At 38.9% G+C, this 9,602-nt stretch overlaps 1 long non-coding RNA gene across 2 annotated transcripts in view; it reads left to right on the top strand.

Moving 5' to 3' along the window:
* The window catches only part of LOC147818211 (uncharacterized), a 15,139-nt gene extending 5,820 nt beyond the window's left edge, over nucleotides 1-9,319 (top strand). Inside the window, exons 3-4 of one of the 2 annotated variants that reach the window (XR_015438205.1) lie at nucleotides 1,751-1,940; nucleotides 9,184-9,319. This is a non-coding gene — a long non-coding RNA (uncharacterized LOC147818211). The remainder of the gene's footprint in view (nucleotides 1-1,750; nucleotides 1,941-9,183) is intronic. The other variant, XR_015438206.1, reaches the window with a different exon arrangement.
* The last annotated feature ends 283 nt before the right edge of the window (nucleotides 9,320-9,602 follow it).

Genomic DNA, 9,602 nt, shown 5'->3' with positions numbered 1-9,602 from the left:
ACTTAATTATCCTTAAAAAAGAATAAATTTGGCACTGGCACTGAAACACTGGTTTCATATGATCACTGAAAAATCCTAGAGGAAACACTGGTCACTTGTTCTCTCCCTCTATTTTTTTAAAGGTTAATTTCTCCTGATTATATAAAACAAAACTGGATGGCAGAGTCTTGTGAGACCATTTTATGTGACACAGTGTTCAAAACCTGCTTGAGCATAAACAATACAGTACAGACCGGAAAAAAATACAGAATTAAATTCATTTTAATTTACATACAAATTACATACTCTTACCAACGTCATTATTGTTATCTCTTTCTGTTTTCCCTTGCTTTCAGTTTACTTACAGATGTTTGAGCTAAATCACAGCATATCAACATCCAGTTGACAGAGTTTGTTTCCACCTCTATATAATCTTACTACAATGTTTTCTCAGTTTTAACTTCAATCGTAATTTTAGCCTCAGTAGAAAAATGGATAGTAGTGCATCACTTTCTTGCAGATCTCCCTTGATCTTTTTCACATTTCTGTCCTTCATCGTAGAGACTGAAAAACAAATGTGTGCTTCCTTAAAGAACAAATTCAGCTCAGAGAGTTCAGCATAGTTGAAGAATTTCAAGCTCCTTACTTTTTGGACAACATGTTGTGTGATGTAATTGAATATTTTAGCTGTTTCTTGTGATATCATGGCTGTATCAGGTTTCATGTTAGATAACGGAGGCGGTGGCAGTCTTGCTTCTATTTTAGAACAAGGGGAAGATCCATAAGAAAGTACAATTCCCTTTTTTAGTGAACATGCGATCCTTAAATGAAACTGACCTAAAATTACAGTGTCAACATGTAGACCAGAACTAACCACAAATGTCAATTGTTGTTAAAATTGTGAAAATACCCAGATTGTCCTACGTCAGTGTGATGGTTATGCAGAACATAAGGGAAGACAGTTGGATAGTATTGGTGTTAGTTTTTTTGTCTTCATATGTTTCCAGTGTTCTTGTCAGTTATTTGTTGTTGTGACTGAACCAGTACAGTGTTTTATCCCCAGCATTAAGTTAAGCCAGATTTAACCAACAGTAGTTGCCTCTGTGAGCTGCATGTTAAATTTGTTCTGCACACACTACTGCTTTTGTCTATAAATAAATATCTGTGTTTTCATTACTCCCCGAAGATGAAGTTTAAACTTGCTGTCAATATACTGTACATTCCCTCCAAGTGTAAACAGTCATTGAAAGTTCAGGTCCAAATAATGCCAAGGTAAGACAGTCTGAGGAATCTTTCATGTTATAGTCAAACAAACGACACATCCATAAATGTGTAAAGAGGATAAGACCTCTACAAGATTAATCTGTTCAATGTAGAAAAGGCCTTTTTGACAAAAAAAAGTGTAGTTTCTTCATTTATACATAATCACTGATTACTGTCTGTAAATCGGTGAACAGCGGTGCTGGAAAACAGACTCGGCATTGTTGCTGTGATAAAGGCTGAACTATAGCTGTAAATCTAATTTGGCTGTACAGTAGAAACCAGAGGAGCTTTGCAGTGACTGATGCAAATGAATGTGTCCATCAGGAAGAGGGAAATCCTGACCTGCTGCTGTATCACAATAACCCTGACGATTGCTCACTCACAGATCACTGTCTTGTTCTTCTTTTAAGTTGCTTCTGTGTATTCATTGTGTCCCGGGCACACCATAATAAACCAGCACGCCTTTTCTCCGTATGTCCCTCCTCCTCCTCTCTCATTCCTCCTTCAGCCCCACCTCCCCCCGGCCTCACTGTTGCTCTCTCCCTCACTCTTTATGACAGGACACGCTCAGGACAGGAGCCGGCCAGTAAAACAGCACTAGCAGCAGAAATGATTTAATTTGATGGGGATATACTAAAGAAGACGGTACCTCTTCTCTACAGATCATCACATGCTAAGATACCTGCTGCAGCAGCACGGTAAGTCTGTTTCAGTTTTTTAATAAGTACTAAAGCTGGTGGGCTTGTCCAGTGTTATTAGCATTTTAGCATGCTGTCTCTGTGTCGGTTGCTGGACTCTGTCTGTGTTGATTAGCCTTGATCCAGCACAGAAGCTTTTGCCTGTTTGTTTTTCCGACCTCCTAATACTTGTCATGTCAACAAAGCTGAACGAAATGAAAGAATGTTTTGTCTGCCTAATTGTGCCACTTTGTTTGGCAAAACAAGTAAATAATTTATGTGTGTCATTTTTAAATTTTGCTCCAGGCTTGTGTCTTTGTACCTTTGAACCAACCCTGCTGATTAGATGTCCTGAGGCGATTTCCCTTTCTGTTCTGACTTTTTGAAGTTTTAAGTTTGTCTCTGAACAGTCAGATGTGACAATGTGAAGGAGACTTCCTCTTTTAGCTCCCCTGCTTTACGTTCAGCTGTTTCTGAACACAACACAACAAATACCGAAAACACAATTAGTTTGAGAAGTTATGTAATAGTACTCATAATATAAGACACTGGCATTCATGGTAGATGATGCTGACTGAAGAGTTTGTACCTTCAAACATTGTTTTACCTTTTTTTGCTTGTTCAACTTAATCACTTATCAGTGAAGGTTTTTAGGTTAAGTGTAGAGAAACAGACGTGCTATCAAATATCTACTGGGCAAATAATCATTTTCCCATTTTATTCCCACCTCATTCAGAGGTTGTTCTTCAAAACTCAGGACTATGGGTTGTCTAAGAGAGGGAATTTTGCAGCAGACGTCGGATTAAAAAGCCAACCTGGTTGCTACTTAAAGACAACAATATGTTTTTTAAGATATTAAAATTAATTCATTTGGATTCAAAATGCAGGTTAGCATTGCATTAAGTCCCCTCCTAATGTTTTACTGTATCAGCAACATAACGGCACTCTTTAAAGCCTAAAGCTTTTGATTTTGCCGATGGGAATTTGCAGTCGGGGATAATTATTTTAACCTTCCCTCTGGATCGCTGTTTTAAGGGTCATGACAGTCAGTAACTCAGCAGCCTGACTCTCTATGCATTTGCTTAATTTTTAACTCATAGTTAGACAAGTTGCTATTTTTGCATAAATGTCAAAGATATACCAGGTGATCAGGTCGGCGTACAGGTCAGAAGTTTTGAACCAAAGTTTTTGTGTGCCCCTTATAAGCTCCTGGATCAGATTTAAGTGACTGTGCAGAGTAGATCGCCCTTAAGAGAGTGAGTGACTGGTATTTGGCTTTTTGTGACCACTTTCTTTTCATGTGGAGTTGCTGTCCAGATATAGCTCTCCCAGTTGTCAGGGTGACATTAAGGTCCCCTGTGCACCGGCCTGTTGTTTCCCATGCTCTTTTCCTCCTCTTCATCTATTTTATGTCTAATACTGTCTATCTGATAAGCTGTCTTTCCTATTTGTTCTCCTCCAACTCATCTCAACACCATACTCTTTCCTAGCGCTGTAATTAGTCAGTTAATCACATACAACTTTAATAACTGATAAATTGCTTGTCACTTATGACACAAAACGACTAAAAATCTGATTGCTGATTCCAGCTTCTCAAGAGGCTTGGTTGCTTTTTATATTATTGTAAACAATATCTTTGGATTTTGCACTGTTGGTCAGACAAAACAAGCAATTTGAATGTGATTTAAAAAAAAAAGTTTTTCTTTTACTGTTTTCTGTGATTTTATGAGTGAGTACATGAGTACTTCATAGATTTAAAAACAGGATTGAGAGATTAATCAATATTTACACTAATCAGTTCCATCACTCCTTTCCTCCCATTTTGTTCGTTTTCATGTAGGCCGCTGCGTCTTTATCAGTCCATTTCCCGTACCTTTCCAGCACTCTCTAATGTAGCTCAATATTTGTTTTGGTTCTGACATCACATCCTGCCTATTGTCATGATGTGGGCTTTGTGCTTGCATTATGCAGACCTGTGCCTGATACTGAAAAATTATTATCAATTATTAATTGTATTTATGGTATAAGAGACACATAATTTGAATAAAGTTGGTGAGATGTCACCAGGGCTTAGACAGCTCCCAGTTGTCACCTGTTACCTCAGTCTCATTTATGATTGATATCACAAAATTAACTAACTAACTTTATCACCTTGTAAAGCTTGCAGTGCAGTATGTAGTCAATTTTTTATCACATGCTGTTCTGTTAATTTGGGTTTTTATTTATTTAATTTTTTAATTAGTTAGTTAGTTTTTTTATTATTATTTATTTATTTATTAAAATTGAGTAAAGGATCAGCGGTGTTCAGTCCGGTGTGACTGTCACAGATATTGTAACCTGAGCAGCAGAATATTGTATTGGTTGGCAATACTGAGAGACAGATAGCTTTACTCATCAAACATCATACTGCAGTTAAATTGATCCATAAATGTCTTGTGATGCTGTGTGTGTGTGTGTGTGTGTGTGTGTGTGTGTGTGTGTGTGTGTGTGTGTGTGTAGGGAGGTTGCAGGTATTGTGAATAGCTTGTGGATTTAATGGTGTGCTCAGATCATGAACTGATGCACATCTACTTATCTCTGTGCTGTAACAGACAGTTCATGCACTCTTGAGTCATCTTGTCCTCTTAGCTGATGAGGTTCAAATATTTATTCCAGCCTGATGTTTGGGTCTTGGCACTTTCCACAGATAAGTCAGGTGATGTCGATAAATTCATGGGAAGCTTTTAAAGAACTTGTCTAGTTAAAGTTTTGACGACTTTCTGTTTTGCTGGCTTTGTAATATCACACATTGCAATATGGCTACCTACATTATCACATGATGAGGTATTTGTCTGAAGTAGTTTGTACTGAACTGTCCAGTAGAGCAGAACCTCTTAGACCAGCCTCTAAAACGCTAATGACATTTAATCATTAAATATCTGCAATCATCCAGACCTTGTGTGCATTATTTTCTAGTGGCCTGAAGGTCTATGTAGTGTAGTACATGCTGGAAGTTAGACTCAAAGTTAGCCTCATTTTCTATTCAATATTGTTCATTTACTGTTATTTCAATAAGCCTAGAAAATTGATGTTTTTACTTTCCCCCTCATTCCCTGTAACCACTTCTGTTATTTTGCATTATATAGAGGATCCTTTTAGTCAGACCTGTTAGTTAATTGTAATTTCAAAAACAAGTAAAAATGAAGGAAATGCAGACTGCCAGATATTCATTTGATTAATTAAAAGTTATTGTTGAAAGATTTCAGTTTGCTTGCAGAATAAATGGTCTTGCTCAAGCAATGACTCATTTGCAACTTATCAACTCCTGCACATATCAAACTTTCTGAATTGAGCAGCTTATTATTTAGATGTGTGAACACTGCTTAGCCTGCCTTGATTGAGTTCAGTGTAACTTGTGGAGGATAACAAGCTGTTAAAAGGAGTTTGAAATGAAGCCAAACATCAGGATGTGATGAGGAAAAGATTAAAGTACAGTAAATAGTCACTAGCGAGTTAGTTAGACATTAGGGAATTGCACATGACTTTACTAAAAATGTTTCAGTAGAGATGTCTGACTTTGTGAATAGTGACATGCTTTATTCCAATCATATTTCTGTGGAAGGAAAATGCCACTAAAAGTTTGTTGAAGATGACAGTGTTAAACTGTATAGCCAGTATAATAGCGTACTGTTATCTATACAACATTATCAGAATGCTTACAAATGCTCTCTGTCTTTTTCCTCACATTCATGTCTGCCTCTCAATTTTGTACTATTAAAGCAAAAGTGATGAAAAATAATATTTGATAAAAAAATAAATTCAAAAAAGAAATGCTAAGGGAAAAAGGTGCTCATTAAAATTGGCTGCCTTTAAACTCATTTTCAGTTTTTTGGACCAAAGTACTTCTGAAAAGTAGTTCTTGCCTAAATACATTTTTAATCACATACCAGTTTAAGAGATGTACGAAGCTGCGACACGTGTTTATTGTTATGTTTTCAGTTGTTCGTCCCATTCTCGTGAATGCAATGAGGGAATTTCCTCAAATTTGGTACAAACATTTACTTGGACTCAAGGATGAACTGATTAGATTTTGGTAGTCAAAGGTCAAAGGTCACCGTGACCTCACAAAACACGTTTTGGGCCATAACTCATGAATTCATACACTAATTATAACACAATTTAACTCAAAAGCCTAGTGCAGTGGTCCCCAAACTAAGGCCCGCGGGCCGGATACGGCCCGCCCCCACATTTGGCCCTGCCCCCTGAACTATTATTATTTATTTCATTAATAGTGTTATTATTTATTTCCTGACTTTTTTTTCTGTGAAGAACCTGGAAAGGGTTATTTGGTTATGTGTGGCTTTCTGGAAAACAATAAATTTTTACGTTTAGGCACCCCTGCGATTGTCACACTTTTTCTGTTACAAACTGAACCCGGCCCCCCATCAGAGAAGGGAAAAGTTATGTGGCCCTCACAGGAAAAAGTTTGGGGACCCCTGGCCTAGTGGGATGAAATGTTGACGTGATAACAGTTTATATCTGAATGGTCAAAGATCTTCATTGTGACATCATAATGTTCCGCAAAAACACTTCTGGTCATTATTCAATGCTGTAACTCAGGAAGGGGAGATTGGGACCATATTGATTTTAGTCCATGTGACCTTAGTTCCGCTACTATTCATTTTAAGTTGTGAGATATGCTGTTGTACTTATTATTTTCAAGATGACCAACACTGCTACATTGTCCCAGCCACAGAATATAATTTGGATATTGCTACATGAATGAACCACTTACAGTTTTTACTGTTTTCTGCAGCTATAAACTCAGTGTTGTAGAGCCCCTCACACAGACACAGAACAGATAGAAAAAGAGCCTTTTGTTTATCTTGCAGAATGTGACTCATTCAACCTGCTACTGACAGACTTTTAGTGTCTTTTTCCCCCTCTTTGCTAAGTAGCCATGTCTCAAATGTACCCCTCCTTCAACCCCTTTAATGCAGGCGTCTGCTCCCCCTCCCCCTCCTCCCTCCGTGTCTCTTTCACTCCTGTGTGCCTCTGCTCACGTACACACCCTCCTGGAAGGGCATTGTTTGCACTGAGCACCAACGCAGAGCTTTTCAAACACCCTTTACCTCTGTTGAGTTCAGCTAAGGTCCAGTCCAGACTCCAAGGTCAGAGGGAGGATTTTCTTTAAACCAGTAGCATAAGGCATCAGCCCTTATTTTTTGTTAGATTAACGTCACATTTATTCTGGTTACAGTACACTTTCAAAAATCCCTGGCGGCATTTTAAGTCTGTTTTGGACATTTTTTTTTCTGTTGCGGTTTCTGAGGATGGTGCGCTAATCTTCTCTGCAGCTCCATTATGTTCTGTATAAACGATGCTGTAGCTGATTATTCAGCTGACAGTGTTTTTTTCTTTTTTTTCTCTGGCGTCCTGCCTAGCACAGTAAAAAGACAAGAATACAAAGAAGTGGGAGATGGCTAATAACGATTTTCCCTAGTGTCACCCCTAAGTGGCTGACAGAGTCTCGCTTGGCTGCATGGTTAACTAACCAACTGTGTGCTTCACCAACTGCTAAATTGGGGATGACAGAGTGTTAATGTGAATATCTTGGACATGCCTGTTTTGTTTTCTCTCAATGAGTACATTGTTTTTGTTTAAGATATATTTAAGATATTAATATACGAATATATAAGTGAGTGTTCTGCTGTGGGTGAGAGTAAGTGAGTCTTCACATCACACATACTATAGATTTACTGCCAGAAATGGTGGGCCTGAAGCGGGTGAACATAAAAGCTGAAGTGTATGTGTGTGGTGAGACCCCTGTGACATCTATTGGAGAGAGAGGATTTATGGGGAAGTGTTGGCTACAAACCAAAACACTCAGTTGATTGGATGGACTGAGACCAACAAGGATGAAGGGAAATAAAAGGGCCCCTGGTGGTGGTGGCGGTGATAGTGATACTGGTGCTGGGGGGTTCACTCATGGGTAGTCAGGTGGGTGTGTGCACAGCTGCAGTCTCGAGCTGCGTGTGTGTCATGTGCGTATGTGCCAGTTCTGTACTTATCATGGCTGTCAAGTGGCTGTTGTTTTAATTGGGCCTAACCCTCTGCCCTCTGGCCAGCATGTTTTATTGACTGCAATAACTGGGTCGAGGTATCAAGTGTACTTTTGTACCCAGCCTAGGTAAAGCATTAAGGTTTTGGACTGTGTGAGAATATTTTCATTATTTATATAAAAATCAGTGAGACACTGTAGCTATTAAGAAGAAATATATACATTACATGTTCCGATGCAGAAACTGTATATCTTACAACATAAATAAAAAAAAATCTAATTTCCTACGTGTTGGACAATGTATAAAATAGGTGGCATAAAGTGCACATACTGTATGGTGCATGAAGTGTTAACGATTCTGTGTGTAATTCATATACCATGAACTGCTCATGCTGTGTGTGTTTATAGGAGTCTTACCGTTATGCTGAGGAACCTGATCTGTGTGTAGCTTCAGGCTGTGGTAACTTTATCTTTGTGACCCTGAAACCCAGACAGGAGGCCAGGCCCTGCTTTGTTTTTATTGAAAGACCCTTTGATCGCACAAGAGGTTTGATGTTGGGAGAGTTCGGATCTGTTGAAAGATAAATGAATCTTATTCAGTTACTTAAGTAGATGTATTAGAAATAGAGCCTGACAAATTTAGTGTTGTTCAGTATGTTCATTTTAACCATGTTGTTCTTCATTTGTGACTTCTCTTGTTAATTGTGGGGGAGTTTTTGTGAGAATAATAACCTTAAAATTGACTGCGAGGAGAGGCAATGCAGTACATATATATATATACAGTATATACTGTATGACTGTATGCATTATACAATACATTATGTCATTGGAGTTGCCGTTTTATATAATAATAATATGACACTTTATTTGCTAGAGTAGAGGTGTAGGGCTGCACAAATAACAAAAAAAAAGGCTAAGTCAGTTGTTACGTAGTTGTTTCTGACCAGTTATGGGTATATTAACTTGCCCATTGTCAAACACAATTGTCAAGTATTGTCATGGTTTTTGTTTATATATGTTGAATCTGAAAGACTGGAAGTTTTCCTCATATCAAATTACAGTATAGGAATATTATTTGCCAAAATTGCAATACTCAGCAAAATAATTGTAGTATTAGTATCATGCAGTAGGGCTGCATGATACTTATATTAGAGACTTTCCTGCACATAGATCTTAATGTTTCTTTTCTTCCATCTTTTTCTTTTTCTACTTTCCTCTCTCTAGCCGTATTCATCGCAGGCGGTCAGAGCCCGATGCCCTGGAAGCCTGTGTTTTCTCCCTGAGCCACCAGGGGGCCTCAGTCCCACAGTGGGACACCCAGCTCTGAGTTTTGCCTTCACACTGAACCCTCCAGCCCCAGTCAAGCTGTCTGACCCTGCCTCCCCTCCATCCTCTTCTTCACCTCCTGCTCCTCTTTCTCCTCCCTCCTGGCCCCCACAGGCCCACCTGGACTCCCATTCAGCCTTCTCCCTCCATGAGGGGCGGGGGGAGGCGCCGGGGGCCCTGGATGTGGACCCCCTGCCTCTTCAGCTTGATTCACCTGGGAACCTCAGGGACCTGGGACAACGGCCCTGCCACGATGTATCCACTTTAACAGGTACGTAGGCCATGAATGATACATTGAGTCATCTTTTTTTGAGGAA

This window comes from Seriola lalandi, unplaced genomic scaffold (genome assembly GCF_002814215.2).
Source record: "Seriola lalandi dorsalis isolate HSWRI2012SDOR001 ecotype SW California unplaced genomic scaffold, Sedor1 jcf7180002054678, whole genome shotgun sequence".
NCBI lineage: Eukaryota > Metazoa > Chordata > Actinopteri > Carangiformes > Carangidae > Seriola > Seriola lalandi.
The sequence above is the reverse complement of the archived record's forward strand: the minus strand, read 5'-3'. Positions and strand labels throughout refer to the sequence as shown.